Source organism: Lithobates pipiens, unplaced genomic scaffold (genome assembly GCF_037356315.1).
Source record: "Lithobates pipiens isolate NorthernLeopardFrog02 unplaced genomic scaffold, aLitPip1_a1.2 Scaffold_28, whole genome shotgun sequence".
NCBI classification, from domain to species: Eukaryota; Metazoa; Chordata; class Amphibia; order Anura; family Ranidae; genus Lithobates; species Lithobates pipiens.
This window is the reverse complement of record NW_027507789.1, coordinates 107,022,300-107,037,257: the sequence shown is the minus strand read 5'-3', so window position 1 is coordinate 107,037,257 and position 14,958 is coordinate 107,022,300. Positions and strand designations below refer to the sequence as shown.

General features: G+C 46.4%; 1 protein-coding gene across 2 annotated transcripts in view; it reads left to right on the top strand.

The window, feature by feature from the left end:
* The first annotated feature begins 12,002 nt into the window (after positions 1-12,002).
* BRCA1 (BRCA1 DNA repair associated) overlaps positions 12,003-14,958 on the top strand; it is a 353,109-nt gene continuing 350,153 nt past the window's right edge. For both annotated transcript variants that reach the window (XM_077459504.1, XM_077459503.1), the window contains exon 1: positions 12,003-12,079. The gene's annotated coding sequence lies outside the window, so the exon portion shown is untranslated. The remainder of the gene's footprint in view (positions 12,080-14,958) is intronic.

The window sequence follows — 14,958 nt, the reverse complement described above, 5'->3', positions numbered from 1 at the left end:
CCTTTTCTCTGGGGTATTAAGGCCCCTCAAGTTGTGTGAAATAAGGGTGGGGTACCTCCCCAATGAAGCGTATGCCATTCTGGTCAGGGGGGGTGGAGGGACCCCTGATTAATGGTGAAATTATGTACAGGTAAGGCAATGAGCACTTGTCTACTAATTGTAGAGGGGCTCTTCTTGTTGTGTCTACAGCATTGAGTACCGAAAAGGGAAAAACAAAGAATGCAAATAAGGCATTTTATGTAGTGCACAGTGTAGGGTACATGGGAGAAACAAGCGGGATATTAGAAATCTGACTGTTGATAAATGTACTTTTCCAAGCATAATGTAGCTCCCATCTGAGCTATCCATTCCCGCAACCTAGGAGGGTCACTTGCTCTCCATTGTTGAAGGATAAGTTTACGGGCCTGGAAAAGAGCTCTACCAATGGCCTTCCTAGGGTTCTCCTTAATTGGGAGGTCATCCATAATGCCTAGGATACACACTTTTAGGTCTTGTGGAACCTTTACCATGAAGACCTCATTGACAGTTTCAATGACTCTCCTCCAATAGAGATGTAACTTGGGGCAGCGCCACAACAAATGAATGAGATCACCATGGTCCTTGGCGCACCTGGTGCATTGATCATTTTCCCTAATCCCTATCTTGTACAGTCTGGCCGGAGTAAGGTGCACCCTCATTACAATTGTGACAGTTGCTGTGCCATGTTAAGCGAGCACCCTTGTGTTGCCTGTAGGGCCTCTGACCATTGATCCTCCTCAAATGCTCCTACGTCCCTCTCCCATGAGGTAATCACCTTTGCCGGGAAGCCCAGCAAAAATGCGGTAAGTAGCATAGTATATGATCTGGATATAAAGCCTTTGTAACTGGAGACTTCTGCCATATAATGAAAGATTGGGGTGGGGGATTGTATCCAGGGGTTGTTTCCTGCTTGTGCTTTGATGGCATCCCACAGTTGCAAGTAATGAAAATACATAGATTGGGGAACTCCATGTCTTTCCCGCAACTCTGCAAAGGAGAGCAATTTACCCCTAGTAAAAATGTGAGCTAAGTGGGTAACCCCGTAGCGTTTCCAACGTTCAGCGCAAGTCGAAAGTAGCAGCTCCCCATAATACTGGTTGTTCCATATCGGACTGTATTCTGTAAAGCTCTTTACATCTTGTAATTGGCGTGTTTTATTTCAAATTTTTTGGATCAGAGCATACATGGGGAACAGCCTGTTCAACTTGGCGAATGATAAGGCCTCTAGACCCGTAACTACCCTATTGGAGCGTGTGGCGTGCCTCAAGAGAGCAGTTCTGGGATCCCCCACCTCCCCACACCTCCAGCCCGTTTGATGTGCCACGAGCAATGTGTTGGAGTTGGGCGGCTAAATAATAGAGCCATGGGTTGGGAAGGGCCAGTCCTCCTGCCTCTGAAGGTTTCTGAAGCTGTCCCAATCTAATTCTGGGAGGTTTGTTAAGCCAGATAAGGGCTCTAAATAAGGAGTTAATGATTCTAAACATTTTAAGTGGGATTACCATTAGGGTGTTATGTAGGATATACAATAATTGTGGCATACAGATCATTTTGGTAAGGTTTGCTCTGCTGATCAATGACATTTTTGATTTAGCCCATATTTTAGTTTTATCCCTGATCTTGCTTAATAATGGGGAAAGATTCAACATTATATATTCACAGGGCTGTGGAGTGATCAATATCCCTAGGTACTTAAATTTGGTAGACACCAGGATGTCATGTAGTGTGGGGTCTTGTGGAGTTGTAGAGTCTAATAGCATAATGTTTGATTTGGTCCAATTAATCACTAGATCCGAAAACAACCCAAATCTCTCAACTAAAACCATGGCCTCACCCAGGGACCCCGCCGTATCCCCCAGTAGCAGCATGGCATCGTCAGCATATAACATTAGTTTTTCGTGTAACTGCCCATACTTAAAGCCCGTTATTAGGGAGTTAGAACGCACTAAGGCTGCCATAGGCTCTATGGCAATGGCGAAGAGTAGTGGGGACAGGGGGCAGCCCTGTCTGGTCTCTCTATATAGAGGAAAAGGGGAGGACACCCGTCTTTCCTCCCTTATTACCGCCGAAGGGGAGTTATATAAAAGTTGTACCCATGATAAAAAGCCAGGCACAAACCCAAATTTTTCAAGAGTCACCCACAGATACCGCCATTCAATGCTGTCAAACGCCTTGTGTGCATCAAATGACAGCAACGCCCTGTCACCCGTATTATCCACGCGGGACTGCGTGTTAAGGAATAAGCGGCGAAGGTTAACAGCCATAGACCTTTCTGGTATGAAACCAGATTGATCCGGATGGATAATGGACGATATCACTGTATTAAGTCTCAGGCCGCGTACACACGGGCGGACTGTTCGTCCAACTTTGTCCGCTGAACAGTGTTTCAGCGGACAGTCCGCTCGTGTGTGGGCTTCAGCGGACAGTTTCAGCGGACAGTCTGACGAACAAAGTTTTTCGGAATTTCCGTAAGACTGTCCGCTGAAACTTGGTTTGCTCGTGTGTAGGCTTGTTCGGCAAACTAAGCCTCGCGCATGCTCAGAAAGAATTTACACGGCGAAGGTTGCATTGCAGTGTATCGGACGCCGAATTTCTCGTCCCATCGTACGTGCCGTTCACGTCATCGCGCAAGTTTTCAGCGGACTGTTCGTTCGTCGTGTGTGGTCAAGTCCGCTCATGCAAATTTTGAGCGGACTGTTTGTCAAACTGTTTGACGAACAAAGTTGGGCGAACAGTCCGCCCGTGTGTACGCGGCCTTAGAGCCAGCACTTTGGCAAGGATTTTGATATCGTTATGCAAGAGCGATATCGGCCTATACGAGCCAGGGTCTAACGGTCTTTCCCTGGCTTGAGAAGCAGTACAATGCTGGCTCGTCTCATAGAATCCGGAAGGTGTTGCGACTCCCTAGCTGAATTTAGTGTACGGAGTAGTTGTGGTAATCCTATATCCCCAAACTGTTTATATACCTTGATCGGTATACCGTCATCTCCTGGGGCCTTGGAGTTGGGGAATGAGTTAGTAGCTATATGCATCTCTTCTGCCATAATGGGAGCTTCAAGAAATTCCACCTGGGACTACATTAAACACGGTAGGTCTATCCCCTGTAGGAAATCCTGAACCTCCTCTATAGTGTGCATCTGCTTAGATCTATAGAGCTCAGAGTAGAAGTCCACCAATTCCTGTACCACTAGGTCAGGGGTGTTAACCATTCTTCACAATTTATTGCATAGTGCCCCAATAGATGGGAATGATTGATGAGAGTGCACTATCGTGGCCAAGAGTTTACCCGTCTGTTCACCTTCCTCATAGAAGGCCAATTTGTTGAAGAACCTTTTTTTATTTGTTTTTGAGGTGTCAATTCTATTAATTGCATCCTGAGCGGCTATCCATGCCTCCCGGGTGGCCTCACCTGAGTTGGCGATGTACTCCGCCTCCAGGCGTCTCACCATCCAATCAGCCTTTTCCCTCTGAGCAGACGTATTCCGCTTAATGGTATTGACCTCAGATATGAAAAGCCCCCTCATGAAAGCTTTAAAAGCATCCCAGGCGGCATTCGAGTCAGGATAATTTGTGTGTCTCTGCCAGTAAGCGACAATATCTGTTTCAGTTTTTGTAGTGGAAGGGAAAAGGCTTAACTAGAAGGCATTGAGCTTCCATGGGGCTATCGGCAAGTTGGAAGCTGGTCTAACCTTCAGGTGAACTAAAAGAGGGGAGTGATCAGAAATACTTCTAGTGAGGTAATGTACCTTCTCTACATACTGAGATTGCCGATGCTGAGCACAGGTCGATTCTAGATAGGGACATGTGTGTTTTAGAAAAGCACAAGAATTGTCTCTCTGTTGGATTTCTATGTCTCCAGGGGTCTGTTCATCCTACTTCCCCTATAAATTTTGCTATGGCCGTTGTACTCCTAGTGGAGCCCCCTGGCGGAGGAGGGTGTTTATTTAGAGTTGGGTCTATAATGCCATTAAGATCTCCCACTAACAGTAAGGGAGTCCCTGGATTGGCCAATTGGAACGTCAGTAGGGCATGTAAAACAATGGTATTAAACGGGGGGGGGGGGGGGGGGGGGGGGGGAGTATATACACTGCTGCAAAAATAAATGTTAACTGTGAAACTCTGCACAACCAAAAACACATATCTCCCCTCCTGATCAACCTTTGAGGCAACCAGTTGAGGGTACGAGGTACCAACACACTCACCCCCCTAGAGTATGAGGTATGAGTGGAATGATACGCCCACCCTACCCAGGCAAACCCCAGCCACAACAACGTGTCTGGTGTTAGGGGGGTTTCCTGTAACACACAAATACCTGGAAGATGTTTTCTGATAGATGCGGAAACCATGGTGCGTTTGAGGGGATCACTAAGGCTCCTCACGTTCCATGAGACTATGGGGGTGCAAGCCATCATGTCATATCATAAGGAGTACTGTATAGTAGTTCACTACCCATTAAAAACATATCAAGACGTTCCAAATATAACCAGTTCTTGTCATCCCAAGGCCATCTCCTGCCCCCTTTTCGGGGGTGCCATCGGGTGTATTCCATGGCTGTATCAAAAAAAAGAGTTCACCTGACTTGGAATGTTATCTTGACCAGAACGATCCAATATAAAGGCTGTCCAGTGTTCTCTTTGCCAGGCATGTCCGGTTGCTTTCATCTTTTAGTGGTCCATAATGCTGTTTTGATTTCACCTTGCTCCCTGCAGGAGCGCGGTCTTTAGTGTGGGAGAAAAAAATAAACTTCAGAAACTGAACTAATAGAGAACCCATCCCGGTCTCTGTTGCAACAAGCATACAGTGACCAAAGTCTTGCAACATATGTTGTACTCCAACAGTTGAACTAATCACATAGGAAATTATTTTTTTGCTCATTTTCTGCTGACACTGGTGTGTATGTCTCCCGACCATGTAATCTTTTGGCCTGAAAGCAGCCAATCGTATTGTAATCCCTTAAACAGGGGATTTGTAATCCACTGAGTCCTTTCAGAGGCATTATCGAAGTATATGCACATTGGGCTAATTCTGCCTCCTCCTTTCTTCCTTCTTGGCGAAAGAGATGTTCATTCGCTTCCCGATTTGATCAGAAGTTGTCTCTGGCACACCCCGCACCCTGATATTGTGTCTCCTGCCCCTATTATCTAGATTTTCAAGGTGCGTGTTGTCTGTAATTAGCTGGGTGGTATGGGCATTAGATACTGACTCTAAACTGATGACTGCTTTATCCCTCTTATGCCCCAGGCATTCTGTGCTATGCCAGTAGGTCAGCTTTCAGCTCTGTGATAGCAGAGGAGAAAGTGTTCTTAATATCAGCTACAAATGCTGACATGTCTGCATAAGGCAGAGGGTAGTCAGGGGAAGAGCAGTCTCTCACCATGTCCTTGGTTGCAGGTTGTGACTCCTCGCTGTAGTCATCCTTGTGGTCATCGGGCGCCATCTTGGATGAGCCTGCACCTCGAGCTGCCTGTTGCCGGGACCTGAATAAGTCGAATATGCTGTGTAGGGATGAGCCGAACACCCCCCTGTTCGGTTCGCACCAGAACCTGCGAACAGACCTAAACTTCGTGTGAACTTTAGAACCCTATTAAAGTCTATGGGACTCGAACGTTCACAATCTAAAGTGCTCATTTTAAAGGGTAATATGCAAGTTACTGTCCTAAAAAGTGTTTGGGGACCCGGGTCCTGCCCCAGGGGACATGGATCAATGCAAAAAAAAGTTTTAAAAACTGCCGTATTTTCAGGAGCAGTGATTTTAATAATGATTAAAGTGAAACAATAAAAGTGTAATATTCCTTTAAATTTCGTAGCTGGGGGGGTATCTATAGTATGCCTGTGAAGGGGCGCATGTTTCTGGTGCTTAGAACTGTCGCTGCACAAAGTGTCATTTGTGCAGGAAAAAAAGTCTTTTAAAATCACTTGCGGCTAAATTGTCGGGTCTCCGTAATACAGAGAACACTCAATGAGTGTTCTCTGTATTAGCCGACAATTCATTCATTCATTGATTAAAAAAAAAAAAAAAGCGTGGGGGTTCCCCTAAATTCAATTACCAGGCCCTTCAGGTCTGACATGGATATTAAGGGGAACCCCGTGTCAAATTTAAAAAAAAATTGACGTGGGGGGTCCCCCTAAAAATCCATATCAGACCCTTTATCCGAGCACGCAACCTGGCAGGCCGCAGGAAGAGAGGGGGGGACGAGAGAGCGGCCCCCCTCCCTCCTGAACCGTACCAGGCCACATACCCTCAACTTTGGGAGGATGCTTTGGGGGTCTGTGACCCCTCAAAGCACCTTGTCCCCATGTTGATAAGGACAAGGGCCTCATCCTCACAACCCTGGCTGTTGGTTGTGAGGGTCTGCGGGCGGGGGGCTTATCAGAATCTGGAAGCCCCCTTTAACAAGGGGACCCCCAGATCCCGGCCCCCCCCTGTTTGAAATGGTAAGGGGGTACAAAAGTACCCCTACCATTTCACAAAGAAAGTGTCAAAATGGTTAAATAAGACAAACACACTTTTGAAAAATTCCTTTATTAAAAATGAAAAAAAAAAAAAAAAGATTCCAGCGGTGCTAATCCACTCTTGCTATCCAGCGACGGATCTCCGGGGTCCAGCGATGGATGATCATATCCAGCGACGGGGGATCTCTCAGTCCAGCGCTGTCCATACATCCTTCTTCTGTCTCCTCTCCGGAGACACTGCAGAGAGCACAGCGCTGACGTTTCTTATATTGGGAGGGCGGGGCCACCCGTCACCTGACCCCGCCCCTCTGACGCTGCAGAGGGAAGCCAGGGGTTCCCCAGTGACGTGTGGGTGACCCCGCCCCCTCTGATGTAACGCAGGTTTCCGTTACATCAGAGGGGGCGGGTCACCCACACGTCACTGGGGAACCCCTGGCTTCCCTCTCCAGCGTCAGAGGGGCGGGGTCAGGTGACGGGTGGCCCCGCCCTCCCAATATAAGAAACGTCAGCGCTGTGCTCTCTGCAGTGTCTCCGGAGAGGAGACAGAAGACGGATGTATGGACAGCGCTGGACTGAGAGATTCCCCCGTCGCTGGATATGATCATCCATCGCTGGACCCCGGAGATCCGTCGCTGGATAGCAAGAGTGGATTAGCACCGCTGGAATCTTTTTTTTTTTTTCTTTTTTCATTTTTAATAAAGGAATTTTTCAAAAGTGTGTTTGTCTTATTTAACCATTTTGACACTTTCTTTGTGAAATGGTAGGGGTACTTTTGTACCCCCTTACCATTTCAAACAGGGGGGGGCCGGGATCTGGGGGTCCCCTTGTTAAAGGGGGCTTCCAGATTCTGATAAGCCCCCCGCCCGCAGACCCTCACAACCAACGGCCAGGGTTGTGAGGATGAGGCCCTTGTCCTTATCAACATGGGGACAAGGTGCTTTGAGGGGTCACAGACCCCCAAAGCATCCTCCCAATGTTGAGGGTATGTGGCCTGGTACGGTTCAGGAGGGGGGGGGGGGCGCTCTCTCGTCCCCCCCTCTTTTCCTGCGGCCTGCCAGGTTGCGTGCTCGGATAAAGGGTCTGATATGGATTTTTAGGGGGACCCCCACGTCAATTTTTTTTTAAAATTTGATGCGGGGTTCCCCTTAATATCCATATCAGACCTGAAGGGTCTGGTATGGATATTTGGGGGGACCCCCACGTCAATTTTTTTTTTAATTTGACAGGGGGTTCCCCTTAATATCCATGTCAGACCTGAAGGGCCTGGTAATTGAATTTAGGGGAACCCCCACGCTTTTTTTTTTTTAATCAATGAATGAATGAATTGTCGGCTAATACAGAGAACACTCATTGAGTGTTCTCTGTATTACGGAGACCCGACAATTTAGCCGCAAGTGATTTTAAAGGACTTTTTTTCCTGCACAAATGACACTTTGTGCAGCGACAGTTCTAAGCACCAGAAACATGCGCCCCTTCACAGGCATACTATAGATACCCCCCAGCTACGAAATTTAAAGGAATATTACACTTTTATTGTTTCACTTTAATCATTATTAAAATCACTGCTCCTGAAAAAACGGCCGTTTTTAAAACTTTTTTTTTGCATTGATCCATGTCCCCTGGGGCAGGACCCGGGTCCCCAAACACTTTTTAGGACAGTAATCTGCATATTACCCTTTAAAATTAGCACTTTAGATTTCTCCCATAGACTTGTATAGGGTGTTCCGGCTTTTCGAATTTGCTGCGAACAGCCCAAATTGTTCACTGTTCGCTGAACAGGCAATGTTCGAGTAGAACATGAGTTCGACTCGAACTCGAAGCTCATCCCTAATGCTGTGCGATTGTGGGACCAAAGAGGAGCATCGTGCAGGTGTACGGGACTGGAGCTGATTAGGTTTGCCCGTATCCGTTGTGTCAGTGTAAGGCTAAAAGGCTGCAGGGAGAGCTGAGCGCCTTCTCTATGCTGTCATCCGCGCTGTGTGCCAAGCCACGCCCCTCTTTAATTCTGACTTAAAGGGGTTGTAAACCTATGTGTTTTTTTTTCATAGGATGCATTAAGGTGAAAAAACACCTGTCAGTGACTGCCCCCCCATTTTACTTACCTGAGCCCTCTAACTTCACCCACAGGGACACGCCGTCTCTCTGTTCAGGGTTCTCGGCTCTTGATTGGATAGATTGATAGTAGCACAGCCATTGGCTCCCACTTCTGTCAATCAAATCCAATGACTCGAGAGGTGGGGGCGGGGCTGAGTCCTGCATTCGGTGGCAACTAGCAAGGTAATCTCCCGGGAGAACACTTCTCCCAGGGGGTTATCTGATGCAGGGAAGAGCCGCGAGAGCCGCCGGGGGACCCCAAAAGAGCAGATTTAGAGCCACTCTGTGCAAAATGAGCTGCACAGTGAAGGCAGGTATGACATATTTTTTTTTTTTTAAATAACAAAAGGCCTTTATAATCACTTTAACTTTGAACCGTAAAACTTTTTTTTGCTTGGAGATCAATGTGTGTCTTAATCTTGGCAATGTTAGTTGACATGGAGGTGGGGCAAAAAAGGACAATGAGATTGTGCTTAGAAATGCGTATTGCATTCTTCTTCCAACATAAACATGAACTTCCATCATCGCCAAAAATATACATTGGCAAATGTTAAACAATTGCTTTTACAGATCTATATATATATATATATATATATATATATATATATATATATATATATATATATATATATATATATATATATATATATATATATATATATATATATATATATATATACACAATCCAGTTTACAAAGTTAACTTAAAGTGGAAGGCCACCCTGAAAAACAAAACTACATTAAAATGTTGAAAAAAATCCGAAAAAAAATTAAAAAATGTTTTTTACCAGAAATGGCTGTTGCTAGGCAGATCATCCTAATCTGCCTCTTCCTACTCTGCGGTGATCTTCAGTCTTCGCTCCTCCTTGCGTTGTCTTCTGGGTAATGGGGAGCTGTGTGTTCTGGGAACTGTGTGTCCCAGAACACAGTGTGTCCCATTCACAAAGTGCTGCGCAACTCACGCATGTGCAGTAGGAAACGGGCAGTGAAGCTGCAAGGCTCCACTGCCTGTTTCCCTTAAATAGAATGGCAGTGCCGGGACCTGAGAGCCGACGTCGCGGGCACCCTGGACATGTGAGTCTGCTTATTAAAAGTCAGCAGCTACAGTATTGGTAGCTGCTGACTTAAAAAAAAAAATTCAGCTGGCCCTCCCCTTTAAAGCAGTTGTATACCCACTTGGACATTTTAACTTACAGGTAAGTCTATGTAGCACTAACCTCCTAAGGAGCTGCTGGTTATTTTTGGGCTTACCATTACCTTCCGCTTCTTCTTGTTGCACGTCTAGGGGATGTCCCGTGGTAGATGGCCCAGTAACTTGAGACTGACAATAGATCCAGTTGAATGTATTTAATTTGAAAACGTCAACCATTGAACAGTTTTCTAACTTGGGATCAGAGGGTTGGAAAGGAAAGTTCAGGTACTCTCAATGTCAAAGTCTATAAACCTTAAAGAACTTGCTTACTTTGACTGCATCCAGAGAATAGCCATTCGCAGCTGGATGAGCACTCAGGTTGGACAGTCCCTCTCTCACAAGGCCTAGCAGCCAACAAGGTGCTTACTCAGGAACAAAGTCTTTATCACCGACATTGTTGCAGAACACGTAGGGAAACTAAGCGGTAGAACACTTGTAGGATACCTGGATCTTTCAGCCCACTTAGTGCTATCCCCAAGACTGGATTCTCTCGGTTACTTCAGCACTTCCAGGCTCTTGTTAAGAAAACCGACCTCACGTGTGGTGTTCTTCTAAAGGGTCCTCCCCTGGAATGCTCGAAGTACACTGGGTTTCTTCCGGACCGGAGACTGCACCCATCCACCTTGGGATCTTTCCTTAGTTCCCTTGCCTTAGGCTAGCCAGCCCCGAGGCATCAAAGTCTGGTAGAACCGCATCCCAGGCCATAGCCTTCCCGGGGGCTGGTCAGGAGGACCAGGACCATATCCTCAGCACAGCATACTGGACTGGAACCCCCGTGACGTCCGTGTCTTAAATACCTTCTCCCAGAGGGCACAACAGGAGGGCCACGCCCACTGACCTGACTCCGAGAGGGAATAATTCAAGCGCCTAACCAGACCATAGTTCCATGCCTGCCACCAGAGACAGTGCCCCCTGTGGCCAGGCTGAACATCTCACAGTCCAGTCAGACTGACACAGAAGCCAAATTTAGTCAAATAGGCCCAAACCAAACTGTAGTTTGGGTAAAGCTTTTAACATTGAAAAACATAGCACGTGCTCTTCAGGAGCCCACCACTACACCTTTAACCACCTCAATACAGTGCACTTACACCCCCTTCCTGACCATACCAATTTTCAGCTTTCAGCGCTCTCACAGTTTGAATGACAATGACTATTACTCAGTCATGCAACACTGTACCCATATGAAACTTGCGTCCTTTTTTCCACACAAATAGAGCTTTCTTTTAGTGGTATTTAATCACTAGTGGGTTTTTTTTGTGCTATAAATAAAATAAAACGTAAACTTTGTGAAAAAAAAATGCCTTTTTCTTTGTTTCTGTCATAAATTTTTGCTAATTAGTAATTTTTCTTCATACATTTTGGCCAAAATTTATACTGCTACATATCTTTGGTAAAAATAACCCACAACAAGGCTTACCTGTAGGTAAAATTAATATCTCCTAAGCCTACACAGTTTAGGAGATATTCTCTCTGCATGCAGTCGCTAACATCAGCAGTGCATGCGCAGTCAAGGTCCAGCGAATCATGCCAGAACGGAGGATTCCCACTCAGCACTGGAGCCAACGACTCCAGAAGAAACGGCGTGGCGACATGTCAGCCCCTTCAGTGCTGACCGGGTCAGGCTGTGGGAGCTTCGCTCTAAGGTATTTCATAATGTGCTTGTATGTGATGCATATTAGCACATTATGCCATTGTCTTACAGGTTTTTTTTCTTCAGCGGATTTCTACCGCTTTAAGGAGATCACTTAAACAGAAAGTACAAAACCTACCAATATCTTGTATTTCTGCAAATCCCAGGCTCAATAAATAAGAACAGAATGGCTCAGTATCTGCTGCAGACTGCATTTACTGGAGCTCCACTCTACACAGAAATCATGTACAGGAAACATCTGCCCTCACTTCCTGTATTGTATTGTCCTGTATTGTCTCTCATTTCAAATTTAAAAAAAGTGGAGTTGTGGCGATCATATGATTCCTGGTGACAGTGGAATCTCGCTGCCGAGATTCACAATAAAGTTCAGTAAAAAAAAAAAAAAAGGAGTGGAGGACGCATGCTTCCCGTCTACGGTGAAGCTCCACTCTGCTGCAGCCAAACCCCTCGCTAGCAAGGTCCTACAAATCCCGGAAGTCAAATAAGGCATGCCATAGGCTAGTACATTGGATGGGGGTGTGTAGTTTAAGTCTGTCATCAATGGGCGACTATGCTGCAGACAGTCTATTGGACGAAAGTGAGGCCGGGGCTTTGCTGTTGCTAGGATACGGGAAGGCAGTGGGCGGTACGATGAGAATAGCGCGCGAGTGTTGAAAGAGCGGGATCTATGTTCAGGTACCGGGGTGATAGTGGGGATCCGAGCACTGAGGGGTGTCCTCACATCTTTCCTCCATTATTATTATCTGAGGGACCTTCCCTACATGGCACCCCACCCCCCCTCGTATAACTTTCCGGGTCTCAGTCTCAGAGACACCAAGTCTGTATGTGTATGAACTGTACTTGTATGAGTAATGAGCTTTTTTTTTTCTTTATGAATGTTTTGCCTTGTATACAGATACCAGGCCGTCTCCATCACTGTAATTGATCTCTATGACACACAGTGGTGGGGACCATATTGGGGGTCCAGCTCACCACAGGCTGTCATTAGAATTACAGTAGAACTAAATATAATACGCTTTTTTTGTAACAGAGTTATAACCTCTGTGTTTTTTATTTTTGCCATCTGTGTCCCACTGGGGAGTTTTCCCTTCACTTCCTGTCCCACAGTCAAAACAGGAAGTGAGAGAAAATCAGGGAATTCCAGAACTAGTGTCCCCATTGGAAGATTTATCTTCCTATTACTGTCCTGGTATCAACCCAGAAACTTGGGGTTATCTTTCAGTGATGATGGTAAACAGGACAAATAGAGAGGGGTATTCTCCATAATAGGAGCACAGACAGCAATAAAAACCGATAGATGTTCTAATCCCTCTCCACTCCACCCAAAGCGAAAAAAATATTTTACTTGTCTTTAGTTATACTTTTAATAGTAAGCTTTATAATAGTAACAACATACCTAATGGTGTATTCATTTTGGCATTCTACGATAAGGAGCAGTTTAGGAAGTGGAAGACTTGCAGTAATTCCTACATGGGTCTCACTAAGACCGCTCAGGTCCACCTGTCCGTTTTTTTAGGCGGACCTGAAAGGACGCTCCATAGACCTCTATGGAGCGATATCCGCTGTCCACTGACATCCGACCCGCTCCGATCCGAAAAAGTGTGACGGAGTAAAGCCCTATTTTTCCAACAGTCTGTGGATTGGATCGGATGAAAACGGACTCTACGGTCCGTCCTCATCCGATTCCCCCCCCCCCCCCCCCCCCATAGGGGAGAGCGGCACTCTGACGTCCGTCCCTGCACAGTGCAGGGACAGACCTGTCATCTTCCTGCTTAGCGGGGATCCACGGAGCGATCTCCCACTGAGAAAAGCAGGCTCTGTACACGGACACGTCTGTGTGAAAGGGCCCATACTCAGGACCCTTTCACATGGGCTTTCTGATCAGGTCCACCTGTCAGTTTTTCAGACAAACCTGATCAGACGCTCCATTCACCTCTATGGAGTGGTGACATGTCTGCCGATATCTGATCCGATTCTGTCTGTGAAATGGTGGTGACCCTATTTTTTCATTCATCTGGCGGATTGGATGAAAATGGACAGGTAGTTCGTTTTCATCCTATATCCCCTGGAGGACTCTGACAGGTCCATCTCAGCACAGTGATGGGGAGACAGACCTGTCATCCGCCTGCTCAGCGGCTTGATCCTCTTCGTCATGGGGTCTAAGAGCCCTTAGACCCCATTTACATTTAACTTCCCTGAAAATGCTGGCAGAAATATGCAACGCGCTTGTGCTTCTTAATGACACCCGAATGCAGTGCAGTGTTTGCATTTCTCACGCCAAAACACGTGCTGAAAAAATGCACAGCACTCCACGCCTGAAAAGGTTATGAAGCCTTTTTTTCTGTGTTTGTAGCGCATTGGGCAGCCCAGTCAAGTGAATAAGCTCACCTAAAAGCAACCTACATAAACATTAAAAACGTGCAAATAAAAAAGTGGGAACTCTGACTTTCCAGCTAAGTTTAGATTGAATGGTGCCTTAGAGCTAAATTAACTTGCAGAGCTCATTCACACTGTCCACAAGGTTTAGGAGTGTGCCTATGGAAATGTTTGAGCATTCTTTCCAGAAGCGCATTTGTGAGGTCAGGCACTGATATTGGATGAGAAGGCCTGGATCGCAGTCTCTGCTCTAATGTATCCCAAATGTGTTCTATCAAGATGAGGTCATGACTGTATGCAGGCCAGTCAAGTTCCTCCATCCCAAACTTGCTCATCCATGTCTTTATATACCTTGCTTTGTGCACTGGTCCAAATCATTTGGTTGAAGGGGATTATGGTGTGGGTTTGTTCTTTAGGGGTTGGGTTTGGCCCCTTAGTTCCAATGAAGGAAACTTTTTTAAAGGGGAGGGCCACCCTGAAAAACAAAAAAATGTTAAAAATTACAAAAAATCAAAAAAAAAAAAAAATGAAAAAATTTTTTTTTTTTTTACTTACCAGAAATGCCTGTTGCTAGGCACTTTCTCCTAATCTTCCTCTTCCTCCTCCGCGGAGATCTTCTGTCTTCTCTCTTCGTCGCGGCGTCTTCTGGGTAATGAGTCGCGCTGTGTTCTGGGAACTGTGTGTTCCAGAACACAGCGCGTCCCATTCAGAAAGCGCTGTGGGACTCGCGCATGCGCAGTAGCTGCGGGACTCGCGCATACGCAGTAGGAAACGGGCAGTGAAGCCATAAGGCTCCGCTGCCTGTTTCCCTTACAAGGGATGGCGGCGCCGGGACCCGAGAGCCGAGGGACGGGTCGGCCTCGGGCGGCCGACATCGCGGGCGCCCTGGACAGGTGAGTGTGTTTATTAAGTCAGCAGCTGCAGTGTTTGCAGCTGCTGACTTTTTTTTTTTTTATAACCGGCCCTCCGCTTTAAGGCGTCAGCATACCAAGACATTTTGGACAATTTCATGCTTCTAACATTGTGGGAACAGTTTGGGTTGGCCCCTTCCTGTTCCAACATGACTGCACACCAGTGCACAAAGCAAGGTCCATAAAGACATGGGTGAGAGAGTTTGGGGTGGAGGAACCTGATTGGCTTACACCTCAACCCAATAGAAAACCGTTGATGAAGGATGG